The sequence below is a fragment of the Pleurodeles waltl genome, chromosome 9 (genome assembly GCF_031143425.1).
Source record: "Pleurodeles waltl isolate 20211129_DDA chromosome 9, aPleWal1.hap1.20221129, whole genome shotgun sequence".
NCBI classification, from domain to species: Eukaryota; Metazoa; Chordata; class Amphibia; order Caudata; family Salamandridae; genus Pleurodeles; species Pleurodeles waltl.
Genome location: NC_090448.1, coordinates 1,050,750,465 through 1,050,771,533, shown reverse-complemented (window position 1 = coordinate 1,050,771,533; position 21,069 = coordinate 1,050,750,465). Strand labels below are relative to the sequence as shown.

The window sequence follows — 21,069 nt, the reverse complement described above, 5'->3', positions numbered from 1 at the left end:
GGACTTGTGCCTCTTCTCACGCTAAGAGGAAGCAACTGAGGTAGCCACCAGTGGTGACAGAGGTCAGGATTTTTTTGTGGCAGCAACACTTAGCAGATAAAGCTGTATTGTGAACACCATATTCCAGACCGGATTCCTTGAAGAAGAAAAAAAAAGCAACTTAATTAAGAACCTTAGTATAATTTCTTAAATTGAGGTGAAGCAAGACCACATCATACGTAATCTCATCAGGTTAATTAAATCTTTTTGCCCTTCCACGGTCCAGAAAACAAGCAGAATTGTAAATGAGATAACATAAATGGCTTGAACGCCTGTAGTAGATGCACTCATTACTTATGATTTCCTGCCTCATTCCTGTTTGGCCTTAATTCACACTGCCCAAATTAATGACCCCTCTTAACTGCAAAGGTTTGTGCATTCTGTTCTAGCACTGCTGTCGTGGGGACGTCTTTGCCATTTTTAGTTTCTGCACCCTGGGAGTTTCATTATTTCCTTTCCGTATGCCTTGCTTTATACTGCCTATTCAACATATCAAAGATCTCCGTCCACTTTAGTTTTTTTTTTTTTGTTCACGAAATTTCTGCAGGTATTCCCTCTGGCAGTAACTGGGCTATCCTCATGGTTTTCCTGTTTCCATCTACCATCATCCTTTACATTTTCCCCAACTTTACTAAGAACAGTGCTCTGAGAACAAGGGCTTGATGATGCCAGCATGCCTGGCTGAGGTTTCAAAAAACAAAAATTCTTAACGTCTTTAACAAACGAAGTCCCATTTTCCCATCCATTCAGCGTGATACAATCATGTTGATGTCCCGGACACATTTTGTCTTAGGGGTAATTTTGGGGCCCCTTCCTGGTGGCTGGCTGCCTTGCACTAACAGTGTCACTGTCTTTATTAGGAGTCAAGCCAGGAATATTATGCTTGCTACAGCTGAAAGCCTGGAGCCATAAAACCCCCATCTGTAACAGAGATGCCCAGCGAAGGGCCAGGTGGGCTGGATACATGGCTACTTTTCTGGGTACATGTCAGCTAAACTTAGCAAGTGGCTTCCCTATAAGTCTAGCCACCCCTGACCTAGTTACATTCAACACCACAGTCTAAAAGGATTTTCAGTCAGACTTTAGGTAGGATTCGTGAGGGAAGGTCTACTTCTCAAGCAATTTCCTAAGCCTTATTCTTCATGTGGACTACTGCCCAGTGTTCTTTGGCACAGACGGAATCCTGACTTGTTGATAGCGAGCACATCCTTCTTAAAAAAAAAAAAAAAAAAAAAATTATATATATATATATATATATATATTAAAAAAACACGGATTGGACATGTTGGTGTAGGGTTCATCCTTATAAAAATAAAATAGGATAAGAACCGACCTGTTTCATATTTATTAATCAACTTTTTCTATTTAAGTGAGATTTTGTGATAGATTAATATAATTTGTCAGTTTTGTTTTCAACATAGCAGTAGTACTGAATTGCACGTAAGATCACTGGCTGGACAAGAGAGCAGTTTAGCAGATCTGCTTCACAGTAGATATAGTATACATTCTGAACCGTCTAGATCTTTATCATACCTAATTGGATTTCAGCCTGTTAAATCACACGGAAACTGGGCTTTCGAGGCACAAAAATGTAATCCTGAAAGAAGTATACAGTTTAGCTTAACTGCCTAGCACAGCTAAAATGTCTAATGGATAGTTTGTTGTTCCATTATCTTTTTAAGTAATGTTCCAGAAAGTTCAGATTCAGTGAGCATGTGTCACTCCAATATAAGTAATCTTGGAAGGATTGTGGGCTTGTTGCATTTGCCATACTAAACAATCATTTTCAGTCTTGTTCGATGATGTTTGGGACCCTGGTAGAAGGACCACCTTCTCATTCCTTGCCAACTTCTTCAGCCTTTCATTTCACATCTTTTGTACAACTAGTCAGACAGTTCACCTTACATAATCCTTGAACTCTGCAGTCAGAAGTAAAATTAATTGTAAGAAGACAAACGGACTTTTGACCGGTCTCTGAACAAAGAGCAATATTGCTCCTTCTCTTTCTGACTGAACAGAACACCTGTTTTGTCAACCTGCCAGAAGCAAAAAGTAGGTCCTAAAAAATAAATATATAAATATAAAAATAAATAAAAAATATCACTCGACCGGATAAAATATGACTCTTCATAGCGAGTGGGCGAGTAGATGTTTTTAGGCCTGCATGCAGGTACAAGACCTTCAGAAGACCACCAATAGGTCTAAAACTTCTAGAACCTATATTACACCTTGTTAATATTGAGCAATCAGTTCACGAACACTCCTGTAGGAAAAAAGAAGTGTTTTTAACCATTAATGTACAGCTTCTAAGAATGACAACAGATCAATCTGGTTCTCAGGCAGATGAGTCAGCAATAATGCAAGGGGAAAAAATGCTGCTGCAGTCTATCAATGCCTCAAGTGGTTACCGGAAATAAATTGCATCTGTAACATCATTGCTGCAGTTAAAGTTGAAAGGAAGTTGGAGAATCTCACACAATTTTGAGGACAGAAAACTGACTGCAAAAATTGCAGGGTCACACTATGGAGATGAACGAGCAGCTGAAAGGGGAAACGTTAATAGAGACCAAGGTGGTAGACAATCTGGTGCTGCTTGAAAAGAAAACTGTAATCCTTGAAAATGTTTCCACAGGAGCCCAAATCAGAGTTTGGGGAACACAGCAAAGGTTAAGAGTGAGGCTCTCACTGCAGCACTTTCAGCACTATTAACTGAACACTTAGCTATGCAGCAGGAGTTATCATGACATGGTGAGGAAGGCTTTCCCGATCACAAAGGCCAAGCTTAAACCTGGGGCTATCCTTATAATAGTGGTTAAAACATCTGAATTTACAGAGCAGACTTTAAGGACAGCTTTACAGAAAAAGGGGGCAAAATAGGGAGAGGAAAGGTTGCTGCTATTCCCCAATATGATTCCCCACATAGTAAGCAGAAAGACAGCCCTAATGCTCCTCATGCAAGAGTTGCTATGAGGAATAGAAGCCTCAGTTTATCAGAGTGTCGATAAATATCGAAGGAGGCATCTATTTCCTCAGGCAGACTCAGCAAGAGCCTTATTGGACATTCTAGGCTAGTCTGTGGACTGACTGTCCTACAATGGAGTAGTGTCAGGTTGGCTAGTGTGCTTTTATTTAGAGAACAAAGTGCGGATATTGGTCTTGAGTGCGAATAAGTGGTAGATACATTCTCTGAACGAGGGGAATGAGTGCTAAGCGCAGGAGGAGCCGTAGCCTAGCAATGATATGGTTCTGATGGTATTCTTTTGTTTTTCTGCTTTCCCTTTCCCCCACTTACTCCTTTTGGAGAGGCAGATTTGCAAAGGAGGACAGAGTTAACAGGATTATTATCTAGCCAATTTAGGTAGGTTTTCTGAAAGTGCTGATCTTAAGGCATGAAGGAGTTGTTTTTTTTTTTGGAGGGGGGGGGGGGGGGCAAAGACTAGCAGACAGTGCAGCTATATAATTGTAAAAACATACTTGGCACGTGCTCAAAGCTTACCTAGGAAAGGTTTCCTGCCACCGTTTGCGATTGGCTTTGTGTTTTGTCACTCACATTTGCTTGATTTCCATTTGCCAGCTTTATTTGTTATAGCCTGCCCAGCATGTATTTATCCATCTTGGGAACATAGCCCGTTACCATCTCTCTGACTGGCTCTTATTATTCTTCCACAAATGATCCTATTTCAGGAACTCTATTTTCTTATTGGGAAAGCACTTCATGAAAGTGTATATGTTTTCCAGCTGCCTTCCTGGTGTGCCCACTCCCAGCGCTTCAAATTGTACTATTGCACCTGTACTCTCTCGCAGGGTGCGCTACGCCCCACCCATTGCTCTACATTGATCTGTCTTGTGCCCTTCTCTCCCCTCACTAACTATAGATTACTCTACTTTATTACCAATCCATCTGATTGATGGATTACCAAAAAGTCTCATTTTAAATGTGCGTGCATTTGCGTAGGTGAAGGCCTACAAAATTACGTGCCAACTGTTGTATTGCCTTTTATTTTTTTTAAATTTGGGAGTCCAACTCGAATTGATAAAATGAAAAAAATCCTGCTTGTGTTTGTAGGCACATCCCTTCAAAATTACGCAGCATGCACATGATAGCGCTTTTATTAAAAATAAATATTAGCCATGCGGCAGAGTATCCACATTGCTGTGCAGAATGGCTAAATGTCAAAGCCAATAGGACCCATTAGTGTGCTCTATTGACTTTGCCAAGGCTTGTTTCTTATGCTGCAGCACCCTCAAATTTACATTTCGGAATCTGAAAGCCACTTGAATAGTTATACCTCTCAACTGAAATGTTTTTTTAGTTTGTAGTTTTTTGTAACCATTCTGCAGCACATGCAAACAGAATACACAAATATGTGAACTACTGAACAATGTTCTAATCCTAATAAAAAGCCTATTAGGGGATAACGCCACAGTTAAACCAGATGCCTGGCCAGTGCAATTGTACACACGACTAGCATGAGAATCCTGTAGCAACAGCATATCCATAAATTACAGTATCCAGCTTCCCATTAGATAGGTCACCAGCTTGAAATAATAAACACGATGCGTCCCTTTCCTGGTGTTTGTGTCCGTCACTATCACAACGAGCACGTGAAATACACTGTTCGCTTCCTCAACTATCACAAAATATTCCGGCCTGCCTGGCTCATGGGACTACATTGGCACTCCGCATCACTGGCCGCGCCGAACCGTGCCGGGCTGCGTTATCAGCACTTCCTTTGTTTACACACAGAAAATGCCGTTTTTGTGCCCCAATAAACTGCGCTGGCAACTGACCTTTTATTTCACGGTTTCACAGTTCTATGAACACGTAATAAAATGCGCCTACATTATGCGTTTTTTTCCGACAAGATCAGTAGGATCAGAACATGAAAGTCTCTTCTCAAAGGAAGGACAACTCAAAGATGGATCGAAAAGCGCTGCAATGTCACTTTCATGGCTTTCACTGATAGAACTGAATAATGCAAGAGGACGAAGAAAAACGGGATACAAGAGATCAGGGAAGGTGGGCTCTAAAATAGGATACAGGGTGGCAATAAGGCGGAGAGAGGGTGACCGCACACAGAAGAAGAAAACGGATGGGATGGAGGTGCGTGATCTCAGCGCATCGCGACAGAGACGCTCTGCGCATGTCCGGAGGCGCGTGACCTCAGCGTAGCTCAGCAGAGACAGAGTGGCTCTGACCAGGCCCAGTGCGGGTACATAAGTTTCTATTTGACAAGGGGTGATATCATAGCCACTAATCATAACAAGCAGGACGTGCAGGGAATCTTGATAGGATACCTACACGTTTCGCTCTTGCAATAGTTTTTCCAACATGGATGTTCTCGGCTCCTCAATGGACGGCGTAATACTAGCAGTCAAGGATCTCCAAAATGTGGACATGTCCAACAACTTGTTCTGTTTTACCATCTAAAGAAAATCAAGCAATTGCACAGCAAATATGTCTGCAAGCTTTTTGGATATGTCAATGCTTGTTTTTTTTTTTCCCTTGCAAAAATGTATTGTGGGGAAAATTCCTAATCTTTGTCAATCTATTAAAAAAAAAAAAAAAAAAAAAAAAACCACACACACACACAGACACACACACTCTGAAAGCAAAAACTGTGTACTCGGTCTTAAAAAGGATACATTGCTATAGTAGTCGCTGGTTTAAAGGTACTACTTTGTGCGCAGATGTTCTCCTTGTGAGAGTGCAGACTGCCATCACTAGTGAAATTAGCTAATGGATTAAATGGAGGACCCATTGCCCATGCCACAATAGACCATGAAAAATGTGAATGATACAATAACAGACCAATAGATTAAGAGGGCAGGCTGAAAGCTTTTATAATTAAGTGTATCACTCGTATATTTTTTTTTTCCATTTGTATTCAAAGGTGCAGTACAAAATCAGATCAGAGGTTTAGTGGCAGAGAGTTTCATAGAGTGAAGTGGATTGAAGTAGTGAGGCGGATTGGACTGGAGTAAAGTGGATTGGGAAAAAGTGTGGATTGAAATAAGATGAGATGGATTCAATTGGGGTGGATTTGAGTGAAATAGTTTCAATTGGATTGGGGTGGGTGGTTTGGTTGGACTGAGGTACATTGGATTTGATGGGCTGGAGTGGGGTGGATTGGATTCAAGGCTCTGGAGTGGGGTGGACTGGAATGGGGTGTATGGATTGAAGTGGGGTGGATTCAACTACAATGGGGTGAGGTGGATTGGATAGGGCGAGGTGGATTGGAGCAGAGTGGGGTGGACTGCAGTGGAATGAATTGGATTGCAGTGTGTTGGACTAGATTGGGGTGGAATGGTGTGAGGGGGATAGGAGCAGGGTAGGCTGGACAGACTGGAGAGCAGTGGACTGGGGTGGATTGGATTGAAATTGGGTAGGGTGGACTGGATTACAGCGGGTGGATTAGATTGGTGTGGGGTGAACTTGATTAGCATGGGGTGGACTTGATCTGGGTTGATAGGATTGAGGGGAGTGGATTAGAGTGAGGTGTGGTGGAGGTGGATTGAGTTGGACTGAGTGGGGTGGAATAAAGTGGTTTGTAGTGAGGTGGATTGTACTGGATTAAAGTGGATTGTACTGGAGTGGGTCGACTGAGTGAGGTGGATTGGGTAGCCGTGGACTTCATTGGAGTGGGTTGAATTGGAGTAGGGTGCGTTAGATTGGACCGGAAAGAATTTGGGTGAGGTGGATTGGGGTGAATTGCACTGGGCTGGATTGATGTGGGGTGGACTGGATTGTAGTGGGGAGATTTGGAGTGGGGTGGATGGGAGCGTGGCATTGAGTTTTAGATTGTAGTGGGGCAGATTATTTTGGATTGGGGCAGTTTGGAGGGAGGCAGATTGTTTTGGATAGCAGTGGGGCAAGTTGTTTTGGATTGGAGCGAGGCGGATTGTAGTGGGAAATATTGTTTTGATGGAGTGGGGTAGATGGGAGTGGGGCATATTATTTTGGATAGGAGCGGGGCAGATTGTAGTGGGAAAGATTGTTTTGATGGAGTGGGGTAGATGGGAGTGGGACATTATTTTGGATAGGAGCGGGGCAGATTGTTTTGGATTGAGTGGGGTGAACTGGAGTTGGGAAGATTAGATTAGGGTGGGTTGGAAGGATTGGAGTGGGGTGGGAGTGGATTGGATTGTGTGGTTTGGACTGGAGCAGATTAGAGAGGGAAGGATTCAAGTGTACCCCAATGTATGTGTTAGAGCATCATTTTAGAAATTACACATAAGAGAAACAATGTAATCTTTGCAATATATCGAACATGTTAATTGTCATCTTTTGAGAAGAGCGCCCGCGAGCAAAAATAAAAGAAAACATGAGTGGAAAGTGAGAAGAAACAACTTGATAAAATACAAGAAAGTTAGCTATAAAGAAGAAAACTTTGCAATTTAGTTTGTCCTGCTGGGCATGTTTTTGCCAGTCACATGCCTTCTGTTTGCAGGACACTATAAGTTAAGAAGAACAAAATAGTATCTCAATCACGTTGGGAGCAGCGGACGGGCACTGATTAGATTAATCAATCAATGCTTGGTCTCTGCTCCACACAGCCGAATGGAAATGCTGCTTGGATCGCAGAGACGAATTACAAGGCTGTAAAGAAGATTGCCAATGTAGGAAATACTGAAGGTAACAATGAGAAGCACAAAAAGGCACCATGTGAACGATAAGAGTAAATATACCAACCATGCCAGGTCAGAGCTCAGAATAATGTGATGATGATTCAAGGAACTGTCACTACAAAAGTGATCTTGTCAACCACATCCACGCTCTCTAAACGAGGTCTGGGACTACTGAATACCCGAGAATCAAGAATTTTATAGTTTCTCCATTTGATGAAAAGTATGTGGAATTTATAGCTCACACTAACAACTGGTGTTCCTTGGGCATACCATTTTTTAGATGGCACAATGCTTCACTGAGTTAACACTCTCCTCTGGAATCTACACTAAACTGAAAATCATGCGTTTGGATCCTGACGAGGACCTCAGTCCTGTCTCCTTCTGAGGTCGGAAAATCGAGTACCATTAAATTAGGTAATAGTCGCCTGTTATTTTTTCGAATTTAGAAGGGTCATATGAGTGGTATTAAACATAATGTAAACAAGATATTTTGTTAGTCAGCTTCACTTGTGCCACACTGTCTGTACAGCAAGAAATGCTTACTTCATAGGAAGATATCTCCGGATTAGGTATAGCGCCTTGTGACCATGTCAAGCATATGTGCAGAGAGCATGTTGAACTCCTGAGGTGGCCTCCTAGTGCTACTTGCAGTTTGTTAACCAACTCAAAAGTTCTCATTTTATCAAGCTTGAACGTGGCCATTGAGGGGGGTGGGGGGGGGGTGAAACAGGTCCCAGAAGTGGACGCATTAGTCCACAGAGCCACAGGCTTGGTGAACAAGATTCCAACGTCTGAGAGTCACCTGCCTTCATACATTATCCACCCACTCATAGGATGGATTGAAATTTCGAATACAGTGCATTTCGTGGACCAAACTCTTTAGAGGCGCTATGCATCCGATTATACAACTAGCAGGAATTCAGGAGATCATTCCCTTGACATGGAAAGGACTACACAGTCTAATGTGGAGAAGCAGCTCTTTTCATATTTTATTGACAGTAAGGGTGTCTTAATCCCTTGACGCTAAACAAACCAAGGAAGACTGCAAACTTACTAGGAAGCCCAATATGGCCTCCATTCTGCAAGGTTAGATTGTTAAGAGTGTGTCGGTGATACATGGATTGAAATGCCAATATGGCTTCTGTGACGCTATCTAGGGCTCAAAGGTAATGTGTGTTGCCATAGCAGATATTTATTGCCATCATTCTAATCCTTGTACCTGTAAGTCATGTGAGCGTATACAATAAATGAGTGTACTGACGAGATGGTGGGCATTTTCGGTGACACTGCCAGACTGTATAAACAAATTCCACTGGGAGCATAAAACTGTATTTCCGCAGTACACTATGCAGCTGCAGCGCGCACAGCGGCCGAATCGTCTTCGCTGGAGCGCTTTTTCTCTCTATGCTGAAGGCAATCTGTTCCCGCGCGCTGCACACAGATGGATACGAGTCTTCGCCGCTGATCCGTGGCGGAGAGCAGCTGGTGCGGAGACTTCGGCCTTCTCTGGTGAGGTCAAGAGAGGCTGCCCGGGTCTTTAAACCCTCGGATTAGAGGCGCAGCTGGCGACCCGCAGCCCCGACCCATGCACAAACATCGGACTCCTAGGAGCAGCCTAACCACACTCCGTGCACGCTCAGCCCCTTCCTCGAGAAAGGGATTTGACGTTGGTGCGGCCATGTTTAAACGGATCTGATCTCTGTGAGGGAGGAAAGATGTCCAGGTGAAAAAAAAAAAAAAAGTTTGATAGATATATATATATTTTCCTTTACAAAATCAAAACTGATGCAACAAAAAAAACAAGGCGCTTCTTGGATGTGGTTGCGTGTGACACTGCAAGCCCGCACTGAAATCTTAGTACCTAAGGCAAGTGAATTATCTGTTGGTAGGGCGTGCAAAATCTTAGTAACATAAAAAGCGGATGCAAACTAGGGTCTGTAATTTCAACGCTTACGTCAACCAGCAAGAAAACCTGGACGTTGTTCAAGCAGCTGTTTTCCCCCCACAACAAAACTAAATGCTAAATAGTCTAATTCTGTGGCAAATAAAAACAGAAGTTTCCATTTCACGCCTGAAGAGTGCGAAGGGACCGATGTGGATTTAAATTTCGATATTATTTTAGTCACAGGGGACAAAGTAGATCTTTCAGCGCTAGCATCATCACTCGGGGCATGCCTCTCACTTTTTTTGAAGCACCCATTAAAAGGGGTCTAAATCTGGAAGGGGGTAATCAAGAACATGGACGGTATGTCCATTCTCTCCGTCTACCACTAATGTAGAGTCTCTAGGCGCCTCCTATCTGTTACGTCATCACATCTAATTCACATTAATCTACTATGCGAGTCTTCAATAACCACAAAGTGTTCCCCGGGATAGCTATGCGGCCAAAGAATGACCTGTGAGAAAAACGTCTTTAACAGAGGTCGCCATGAGGTCAATGTAGCCATTTCGGTCCCAGCCACAGCACTCCAGGGCAGAATAGCAACAGAAGAGAAGGATATATTAATTTAAGGGGCAAGAGGGCCAGCACCAGCGTGTAAAAGGCAGATCGTTTAGAAACCAAGCACGATCACAGACTCCGCAGAGAGCACGAGCACGGGGAAGCCTGGCATTCCACGCTGATCAAAAGGATCAATCTTTTGATCAACTTGGCTATTTTCAGCAAAGCTCAGCGGGAAGGAAAAGAGCAGGACATGTAAGAACTAGTGCTAGGATACGAGGACATCTAAAGGCTCCGGGTTTGCATTGGCCCATCCAAGTGTTTGACACAGAACATCAAGGGTTAAACAACAGTACCCGCACAGAAACTTATGTTGTAAAATCCAGTCCATGAAAAGCTATAAACATGAGTTAATGTATTGAGAATTAGGCCTAGGTTATTGACCGTATGGACAAGTGATGGGGTAGGTACATATTTAGCTTTTGCATCCAAAACGAGGTCTACTAAAAGCCTGGCTCAGTAATTTTTTTTCTTTTTGTGGAGGAATGACTAGTTTTTCAACTAAATGAAATGCTATTTACATCAGAAATACAAAAGGTAACAAGTTAAACGAACATTACAAATTCTCATAACACATCCCTTGAGAAGTGCACAACAGGAGAAAAGTGTGAATAATGATGCGTAGCAGAGAGGAAAAAAGAAAAAAGAAAAAAAAAAACGGCAGTGCACTTATCACCAGGTGTAATTTCCAGGAAGATGCTTTACACATGAGCACAGACTGCATTGCACTTTTTCAGAGGTAGCAGGCCTATAGCAGTGATATTACAAACAAGTCTCATAACACAAGCTATTCCCAGCTGTTAAACAAAAGTTCAAGCCATGACAGTACTTTATTTTGAGGTCCCCACTAACCTAGTGTGGGGACCCAGAGAACATATAGACATAAAGAGCATGTCAGGCTGAATGTTTTGTAGGTGGTCCCATTCTCCTAGGACCACCACAAGCTGAGTTATAAGCAAAAGTGTGTTGTGAAAGTAATGACCTGCAAAGCATTATGGGTCAAGTTTCCCAAGTGCCGTGAATATTGTAGTATTGGTTCTCCCGCTGTTGCGGGAGAGTCGCTTTGAGGATTTGTTTCATGTAAAGCATTTACCAATTTCAAGTGGACAGCCACAAGAAAGTTCTCCGATTAGGTAACTTAACAATGTGACCAGCGCTCCAATACCACAGATCGAGTTCACGCTCTTGTGCCTGTTAGTGCTGTAAGCACCACGGCCGCTATACAGCACGAAGGGGAGAGACAAATGAAAGAAAAAAAAAAAGTTCACCAACAATTAGGTATATCGGCAATCGTGCAATAACATTGTTAGAAATGGGGTCTCTAGTTGGCAGTTGTTTTGCACCCTGTCCAAGTAGGGACCCTTACTCTAGTCAGGATAAGGAAAATACCCGCTCAGATAATCCCTGCTCACTCCCTTGGTAGCTTGGCACAAGCAGTCCGGCTTATCTCAGAAGCAATGTGTAAAGCACTTCCACATAACTCACAGTAATAAGTTAACACACTACAAACGGACACCACACCAGTTTTAGAAAAATAGCCAATTTTTATCTATATAAAACAAGACCAACTACAATAAAAATCCAACATACAGTAATAAAAATATGAATTCTGCAAGATCTACTGGAAAAATGCAGTGCCTTGAAGTCAATAGCTCTACCTGGGCCTAGCACGGTGTCGTGATCAGCAAAACCAAGAGTTCAGGCCGGACGCGGCATTGCGGGCCAGCTACGGTGTCAGGAAGACCCAAAAACAGTACCTTGGATTTGCAGGGCGTTGACGTCGCGGTGTCGATTCTGGAGTCGGGGCAGGAGTCGTCGGGCCCTTGAGGTCACACGCCTTGTGGTTCGAACTACAGGCTGATGAAGTCAGGTGCGTCGGCGTGGATGGCGTCAGGGATGCGGTGCGAAGCTGGACGATGCGACGCGCGGTGCTCACAGGGCACGGTGCAGGCAGCGGCTCGGTGACAGCATCCAGCAGCGTCAGTGAGACCAGGGCTGCGGTGTGAATCGGGGCGGTGCGACGTGCGGTATCCACAGACCACGGTGCAGGCAGCGGCATCGCCGTTGCTGAAGCACTGTCGTCAGTAGGCCCAAGCCAGCGGTACGGGATGGTGCTTCGTGACCCTCACGAGCGGTGTCCACAGGCCACGGTGCAGGCAGAATGCCTGGTGATGACAAAGGAGTCGATGGTGCTGGTGTCGGTGGACTGGGGCTGTGGTGCGGGACGGTCCTTCCGTGTACCTCACAAGTGGTGCCACAGGCCACGGCGCAGGCAGGATGCCTGATGACGACACAGGAGTCGATGGTGCTGGCGTCCGTGGACTGGGGCTGCGGTGTGGGAGGGGACGGTGCTACGTGTACATCAAAAGCAGTGTCCAGAGGCCACGGTGTGAGCAGGCGATGCTGGATTGTGAGGCCCACAGGTCGCGGTGCGAGCAGCGGCTCAGTGATGTCATCCGATGACGGCGTGGGGAAATCAGGGTCACAGTGCGAAGTGGGGCAATGCGAATCCGTGTGGCATCGGCAGGTCATGGTGCAGGCCAGCGGCATCACTGGCGGCGGCGCAGTAGTTTCTCTTCTTGAACAGCACAAAACACACAGTTCCCAGTGCTGCAGGTCGAGGAAACTGAAGTCTTTGGTGTCCCTGAGACTTCCAACAGGAGGCAAGCTCTCCTCCAAGACCTTGGAGAATTTTTTCAAGCAAGACAAACAGCAAGGTTCACCCTTTGCACTCTTTTCAGGCAGGAGCAGCAACTGCAGGCCAGTCCAGCAAAGCAGCACAGCAAAGGGACAGTACTCCTCCTTCAGCTCTTCTCCTGGGCAGAGGTTCCTCTGGATTCCAGAAAGATTCTAAAAGTCTGGGGTTTTGGGTCTTCTTATACCCAGTTCTGCCTTTGAAGTTGGCTAACTTCAAAGCAAAGTCTCAAGTGTTTGCAAGATCCTTCCTTGTCCAGGCCAGGACCCAGACGCACACCAAGGGGGTCGGAGACTGCATTGTGTGAGGGCAGGCATAGTCCTTTCAGGTGTGAATGACCACTCCTCCCTCCTCTCTAGCTCAGATGTCTCTTCAGGCTACATCCCTGTCCCTTTTTGTGTCCCTGTCTGGAAAGGTGCAAAACAGCCCAACAGTCAAACTGATCCAGACAGACAATCTACAAACAGGCAGAGTCACAGAATGGTATAAGCAAGAAAATGCCTACTTTCTAAAAGTGGCATTTTCAAATAGCCAATTTAAAAACCAACTTCGCTAAAAGATGTATTTTTAAATTGTGAGTTCAGAAACCCTAAACTACACATTTTTTATCTGCTCTCAAAGGGAATCTGCGCTTTAAGGATATTTAAAGGTACCCCCCATGTTAACCTATGAAAGACATAGGCCTTACACAGTGAAAACCGAATTTGTCAGTATTTCACTGTTAGGACATATAAAACACAGTAGTATATGTCCTACCTTAAACATACACTGCACCCTGCCCATGGGGCTACCTAGGGCCTACCTTAGGGGTGCCTCACATGTAGTAAAAGGGAAGGTTTAGGCCTGGTAAGTGGGTTCACTTGCCAAATCGAATTGGCAGTTTAAAACTGCACACACAGACACTGCAGTGACAGGTCTGAGCCATGTGTACAGGGCTACTAATGTGGGTGGCACAACCAGTGCTGCAGGCCCACTAGTAGCATTTGATTTACAGGCACCTCTAGTGCACTTTACTAGGGACTTACCAGTAAATCAAATATGCCAATTATGGATAAACCAATCACCAGTACACTTTACACAGAGAGCATATGCACTTTAGCACTGGTTGGCAGTGGTAAAGTGCCCAGACTCCTAAAGCCAACAAAAACAGGTCAGAAAAAAATAGGAGGAAGGAGGCAAAAAGACTGGGGATGACCCTGCAAAAAGGGCCATTTCCAACACATTCGTAACAGTGGGAAGTATGCAAGGCGTGACAAAAACAGCCTCAAATCAGGACAAACGTAAAGCATTTACTAATGAAATCAATTGATTTCTGAAGGGCAAGCCCAGGAACGAATAAAAGTGATGGGCGTGGTTAAAAGCTCACAATACTTACAACAGGTCAAACACTTTCAAGCTCGACCTATAACGGGTGACATCTCAGCTCTACCATTTCAGAAGCAGGTCCTTCTGCACACCAAGGCAGACAATACATCTAGAAACACGCGAAGTTTGAAGAACCAGCATTTGGCTGCTTCCAAGATACCTACGGAGTGGTGCAGGTACCATCATCAGCAGAGCCTACCTCACTTGCCAGGCTGTAGGTTAGTGGAGGGCAGTAGAGGCCAGTTGTCAGAAGGAGTGCCTATCTCCTGCATTTCTTTTGGTGGTTTGGAAATTCTCTCCAAATGCAACATGGGTAGTCTTTGAAAACATTGTTTTACTTTCACATGATGAGACAAGGTTAACTTCTGAACTATTGTTTTTATACACCGGAATAAACTCTTGAAACTTCAAGTGGCCTGGCAAACCTCCACCTTCAATCCGGTAAATATTTTAAAATGTTATAAATACGTGCTTATGCCTTGCCTAGCGCAGATAACTAAAGGGAAGGACAGCCCTAGAATACTCACAAATTGACAGAAAATGTCAAACGGCTGTTAGGGTAAATATATCCTCCATTGGGGTGTCTGCCAGCAGCATCCAGCCAACTCACAACCAAAAGCCATCTTTCCCAGCAGCATCCAACCAGACACAACCAAAAACCACCTTCCATCGTCTGTGCCAAATGTCCAAGCCTGAAACAGTTAGGCACAAAGCATCATACCGTAAGTATCTGTGGAGGGTTTCACCAACACCCAAAAGTCACCAGCTTCAGTATTTCATTGGCAAAATGAGGCTCCAATTACAGAGGAGCATTGAATTCATGTTTAGCCTCACCAAAGACTAAGTCACATCCTAAGCGCTCCAGTGGAGTCAATCTGTCACGATCTGATGGAAAAAGTGCTTTTCGGGCTGAATCAACTGCAAGAGTTGCCACATGTCAATAATTTAAGTTCTTTAAATGTCATCCCTCATCAGTTTAATTTTTCTGACATTTTTAAATGTAGCTTGTGATGGGTGCCACATTTACTGAATTTTTGCACCACTTTATTTACAGGGCCAATTGTTTGTTGCAAGTCAGTTATTTTATTCCAAGTACTTTTAGCAAAATAGGTTTTTATTACTTACAAATTTTAACATATGGCTGATCACCATGGGTTTAACTCAAACGTTAGGACTGTGTTGTATATTGCACACGACACCACAGAAGGAAGACTTTGAACTTGGCCAACGTTTAAAGTGTCACAACCAGTGGTGGATTTTGGAGTGAGCTCTGGTCCCAGGCCATCTAAATTCCAATGCATCTACCCCCACATCCAACCTACTCTTCCTTTCTCTGGCTGAAGGTTTACATCACGCTAACACCACACCCAATGCCATCTTCGACTCTGGTAGCGCCACAGAGATGAGTCTCTAGGTGGAGGTCTGATTGAAAGGAGTTGTTTTGGGAATGCCTACGAAGTTTTAAACTATTTAGGCCAAAAATACATTTGATATTGGGCAGTGTGGGTTAATTAGAATATGTATATACATTTGGCCATCATGATACACACAAGGGGAACAATGTTAATTTTGATATGTTAGAACTGATATATATATTTATTTCAGACGGAAACCTCGCTGTCAACAAAACCACGTTCGGAAGTACTTTTGCAATAGGAACTAAAAGTAGCTTGAGTATGATGTATGCATTTCCAAGTTTTAACACTTGGAAATTGGACCAAATAAAAATAAGATTGTTTTAAAACTCCCAGAAGGACTTTTCCAATGGTCGCAGCTATGTGAAGCCTGCGTGGGTCTCCGATATTTATGGACGCATTACATTAACCAATGGTTTTGAGAGGACTATTTCAGATATCTTTAAAACCACATGAAAAATACTTGTATACAGCACAGTTCTTCTCAAACTCAATAAGAGCAAATAAGAGGTTACCATGGTACAAAAGTCTGGAACAGAGAAGGCATAAAAATGAGGTAACAGAAGCTAGAACTTTCAAACAAATAAACTCTACGACAATTCATGGGTGATGTTACATGCTGGAAATGATGTGTAATCAGACGGTTAAAACTCAACCTCTTAACACAGTGCTGAAAAGTTTGCTTAAAGTGGTCGCTGAAACAGTTGTTACCAGCGATTGAAGGTGTTAAACTAAACTAGTGCTAACTAGTTATTATTTATAAACACAGCAGTGGAAAAAGGTGATCACATTCACAGCAAATTTACCAATGAGAAAACAGGTTCTTGTACAGGTACTACCGACTCTGCTCATAGGTCGCCTTTGTGACAATATCAGCCTTCTGCTAGAAACTATAAGTCATTGTTCACCCCCATGCTTTCCCTACACTAGTAGGGGCATCCACTACCTACTGACAAATGACAAAGATACTGTGACGCGTCCGAAAGGCTACCTAGACAGCTTGACCAAAGACCCCAAGATCTGGTAGGGTGACACGACCCCATCACATGTGGGACCAGATTACTGCTCTTCATCTACAGCCTCGGATCCCAGAGTGGTGCCGCCAACCCACCCCCGCCAACACAAATCAACCATGGCCTCATGTTAAAGGCCTTTGGTAAAGTGCCCACAGGCTGCCAACAATAATCGAAACCAATTTCTGATACTCAACACGAATTAACGATTGAAAAGTGTGGGCTCATTAGGCGTCCTAACCAAAAAGTGTTTCTGATTTGTGTGCAGTTACAAGCGTGGTTCAGCAGGCTAGGGTCCGGGGTAGAGATGCCTTTGATCTCTTCCATTCTTAAGTCATCATTGGGTCAACGATCAGGTTTCATTTTCCGGACTGTCAAAATGTCTTTATGCTTTTAACTTCCATTGCACCATTCCTTCCTCGGAGTACAACTGCACAAATTAAAATGATGCTTTTAGATGAACAAAGTGTTTATGTATGTAAAAAAACAAAATCTGGAGATAGTAGAAAGGGCAAAAAATGATATGCCCAGACCTGGACCACTCACAGACCAAGCTCCTCGGGAGATGGGCGTGCTTAGCAGCTGGTCAGCAGCTTGCAGGCTGCTCACTGTCGTCTCAGCAGTGTCCTGCCCTGGTGTGAATATGTTCAGTACCAGAGAAAGGCACAGCTGACAAAGGTCAGACGGACAGAAGGGCCTTCAAAATGCAGACCGAGCCGCTTAAAGAACATGCCCATTGAATGAACGTGTCATGTCTTCCAACTGTTTCAGGTCAGACTCAAACTCTCACTCCAGCAGCATCAACACACTCCTAGAAGACACAAAACTGTTCCATCATTCCGACAGAAACCCATATGCATGTTACCCTTGACACAGCTAGCTATGAGGTGGAGTTCTGTTTTACAATAAAAGGAATTACTTCCATGTGGGATGAATCCCTCTGGAGTGTAGATCTGAGCTAAAGTGTCCATAGGCTGGCTTTAACATATCTGAAAATGCATCAGTAAGGGTATTAACAAAAAATGTGTAAGTTGAAAATCACAACAATCAAACGTTTGTGAATGCAGCATGGGCGACTTTGATGCAAGGCATCAACGACAATAAATGCTTAGCGTGTCTGATAACAGAACAAAAGAAACTGTTCCACATACAATAGGCATATGGAAGAAAAAAAATATAAAGAAAACTGGAACATTTAGCACCTCTCTGCAACTTTATATGTAGAATCCAGCTTCCAGACAAACCAAAAAAAGGTGTTTGTGGTAATGCAAGACTAGAGATTGTGATTCAAGCAGAGATCATTACAGAAGAAGGACGTACACATTTTTTGTAGCTTGGACTCAATTCTCTTACCGTGCCCAGTGAAGACCCAATCACTGATACTTTGTGCATCTTTTTTTTATAAAAGTGAGCCACCAAAAATAAGACATGGGAAACTAAAGCACATACTTCTGCAACGGTTCATTGATTAGGATGAAACACTACCAAAGAAATCGAAAACTGTAGCTGTGCTTAGGTCTATATTCAATGTTTATTCTATCTTTCTAGGATGAACCTATAGCTCTTGGGCATCCCTCACAGTTTAAGAAATATGGAAACATAGCCACAATCCTCTTACATCTGGATAAAGCTGTCTGCTTAACACAGACGTGCAAACTTGTAATGCGGAAAGGCTCACAGGGCACTATTACGCTAAATGACAGCAGCAAGTCTTAGAAAGTGGGACACAATTTGACCAGAGCGTGCACTTGAATCACATCTAAGCTGGCAGTGTGAAGAAACAAAAATGCAGCTACATGCTGTTAAATTTAAGATGATCACCTGTCCTCGAACGCAAGCTACATAATAAAAATGACATGAAAAACTCAACCGACGCTGTAGATGACGATTGACCCCATCATTGTTGTTGCTACTTCAACAGCAAGGCCAAAAGCTTTGTATGTGGACAGCAACAGGAGTCAGTTCATAGCCTTGCACTTCTGCCCATGACATCAGTATGTCAACATCCGCTTTCAAAAAAAAAAAAAAAAAAAAAAAAAAAACTACAACACAGGCACACACCTCTTTTTGGAATCCAAAACACTATAGGCAAAATTCTCTAGGGTGAAGCTACATTTTTTAAACAATGCAAGCACAGTAAAAAAAAACGGTGCATACAATAAATACTGCCAATGTGAGCATGCTAGGAAACGACAAAATTGCCTAAGCTTAGCAACCTTTACGGCAAAGGAGTCCGCTTTAGATGCATAAAGCATTATTTACACCAACTGACTGAGTATTTTATTATTACTCTTTAAATTTACCAAACGCTCTGCACCAATCTTAAGGTACTTCTAAAGGACCACATACCCTGGCAATATGCCGGGGGGGGGGGGGGGGGGTGAGGGGCTGCTTGCTTAAATATTGCCATAATTCCAAGCCAAATCTTTTATCAATTGACAGTGTCTTGGTTTTATTTTCAATATTTATTTCTGAAATGCAAATCTAAGTCAATTGCCCCCAAATTACGTTATTTGTAAATTCAGTAATTATGCTGCAGGCGTTGCTTATTTGACAATAAGCCATACACAAAGAGCAATAATTATGCTTTCCTCAATCCCTTTTGTTCTGAGGAATAATTTAAAGGTCCATCAACAGTCACGTGCTTCCTGGCAGGACATCATGCCTTAATTTTGAACAAACACAAACAGCAAGGCGCCCCCCCATCATCCGCGCTCACAAAAAACACTCCCCTGCGTGCGTGAACGTGGGTATAGCCAAACATGGGGAAACCAGGCAAATTAATAATTTCAGAAATGTTTACAATTGCTTAATCACTGCAAATTAAACCTCGAATAACAGCTATCAATTGATCAAGATACGTGCGATTATTTACCTGTGTTTTACATGTTTTTTCAAGGAATGCACTGTCGGTTGCTGGGAAAGGGTAACATTTTTCTGCCTTTCGCTAGATTTTGCGCATTTTGAAATTAAAGAGGGGACACACTGGAAATTCCCCTCTGATATAGAACTCTGGCTTGCAGCAATAACCTCTATATGACTGTGTGGGCTCGTGTTCTGACGCAGCCACTCGTGGTTACACAGACAGGAAGGGCAGAGGGTGAAAAGAAAACGAGGACTGTGCACCAGCAGCCTGTGCGGAAGGGCCCAGTGTTTGCTGCACTCAGGGAGGCTGAAGCCAAGCATCACTTCCCCTAGCAACTGAGGCGTGTTTTTAGCATCAGGTCAAAGGGCATCAACACAGCTGAAGCAGCGAGGGAAGGGCTTGTTCAATGCCGTGGAAAAGGAGACTACAAAACTACACACACAAAACCATAAACGCGATCAAACACGTCCACGTTATATTTCATAGAGCAGAACTAGGAGTGGATTGCGTTTAACATTCACCATGTTATCAATAGGAAACCAAGGAGCGGAGAGATAAAGTGCTTTGCTCAGAATCAAACAGTCTGGAAATGTTGTGAAGCCAAAATTCGAATCAAAATAATCTGATATCAAGAGACCATTAACGGGCAACATGTCTTTCGGGGAAGGAAGGTAAAATGAACGAGGGAGGGGGGCTTTCTTCAATGTCAAACTAGAAAAAGTGTCCCTCAAAGCTGAATCCGTTTCTAAAATGAAGCATTTCACCGCTGAAAAGAGGTGCTCACGGGCCCAGTGGTCGAGCAGCTGAGTGGGCGCTCATATGCACCCGCCCCCCCTTGAAGGATGCCACCGCACAGAGGCGGCGTCCCCTTCCCCGCTTTCCCACGGACCCCACCGAGCTTGCACCGACCCCCCACCACACGGAGACCCGGCGCACGGCGACAGCGCCGTGCCAGCAGAATGAATGGGCGCCCCGCGGCCGCTCCCAGACCGTTAGAGACCCACCGTCCTTCCTACGGCTGAGTGTCCGCGGCGGCCGTCACATCCCCGGAGAGCCCGGGATCCGCGCGGTCAGAGCCGCCCGGCCCTTTCCGGGAGGAGTTGCATGGGTCCCCGGAGCGCCGCGGGTCTCCTTCAGGCAAGCAGTGGCGGATGGGGCTGCCCGGAGCTCCCGCAAGCGGCCGCTCCTCTGCGGCTGGTCTGGCTGAGGGAGGTCTGCGAGCTCCGGGAGGAGGAGGAGACTGCGCGGAGGAGCAGCGGCGGTCTCAGCCCCGAGTGTGAGGAGAGGCCGCGCCACCGCCCCCAGAGGAGAGAGGAGGAACGCGCGCATCAGTCGCACGGCCAGCCACACTCTCTGCAAGGTAACAGCTTCTAATGCATCACTGCAACACCTCCGCCGCGCCTTCCAAATATTGATGGAGCAAAGCCCAGGGGTTCATCTGTGACAGGCTGCGCGTGGGCCCGTGGGTCACGGAGAGGTGAAGACAGCCAGGGACCATTTATAATGTGCCTTTACCCCGTCATGCGTGTCAAAACACAAGGTGGAAT

The 21,069-nt window shown here is 44.3% G+C and overlaps 1 protein-coding gene across 3 annotated transcripts in view; it reads right to left on the bottom strand.

Annotated features, from left to right (window-relative positions):
• NIN (ninein) overlaps nt 1–20,800 on the bottom strand; it is a 326,206-nt gene extending 305,406 nt beyond the window's left edge. For 2 of the 3 annotated variants that reach the window (XM_069208677.1, XM_069208679.1), the window contains exon 1: nt 20,527–20,800. The gene's annotated coding sequence lies outside the window, so the exon portion shown is untranslated. The remainder of the gene's footprint in view (nt 1–20,526) is intronic. The other variant, XM_069208678.1, reaches the window with a different exon arrangement.
• Nucleotides 20,801–21,069: the final 269 nt, after the last annotated feature.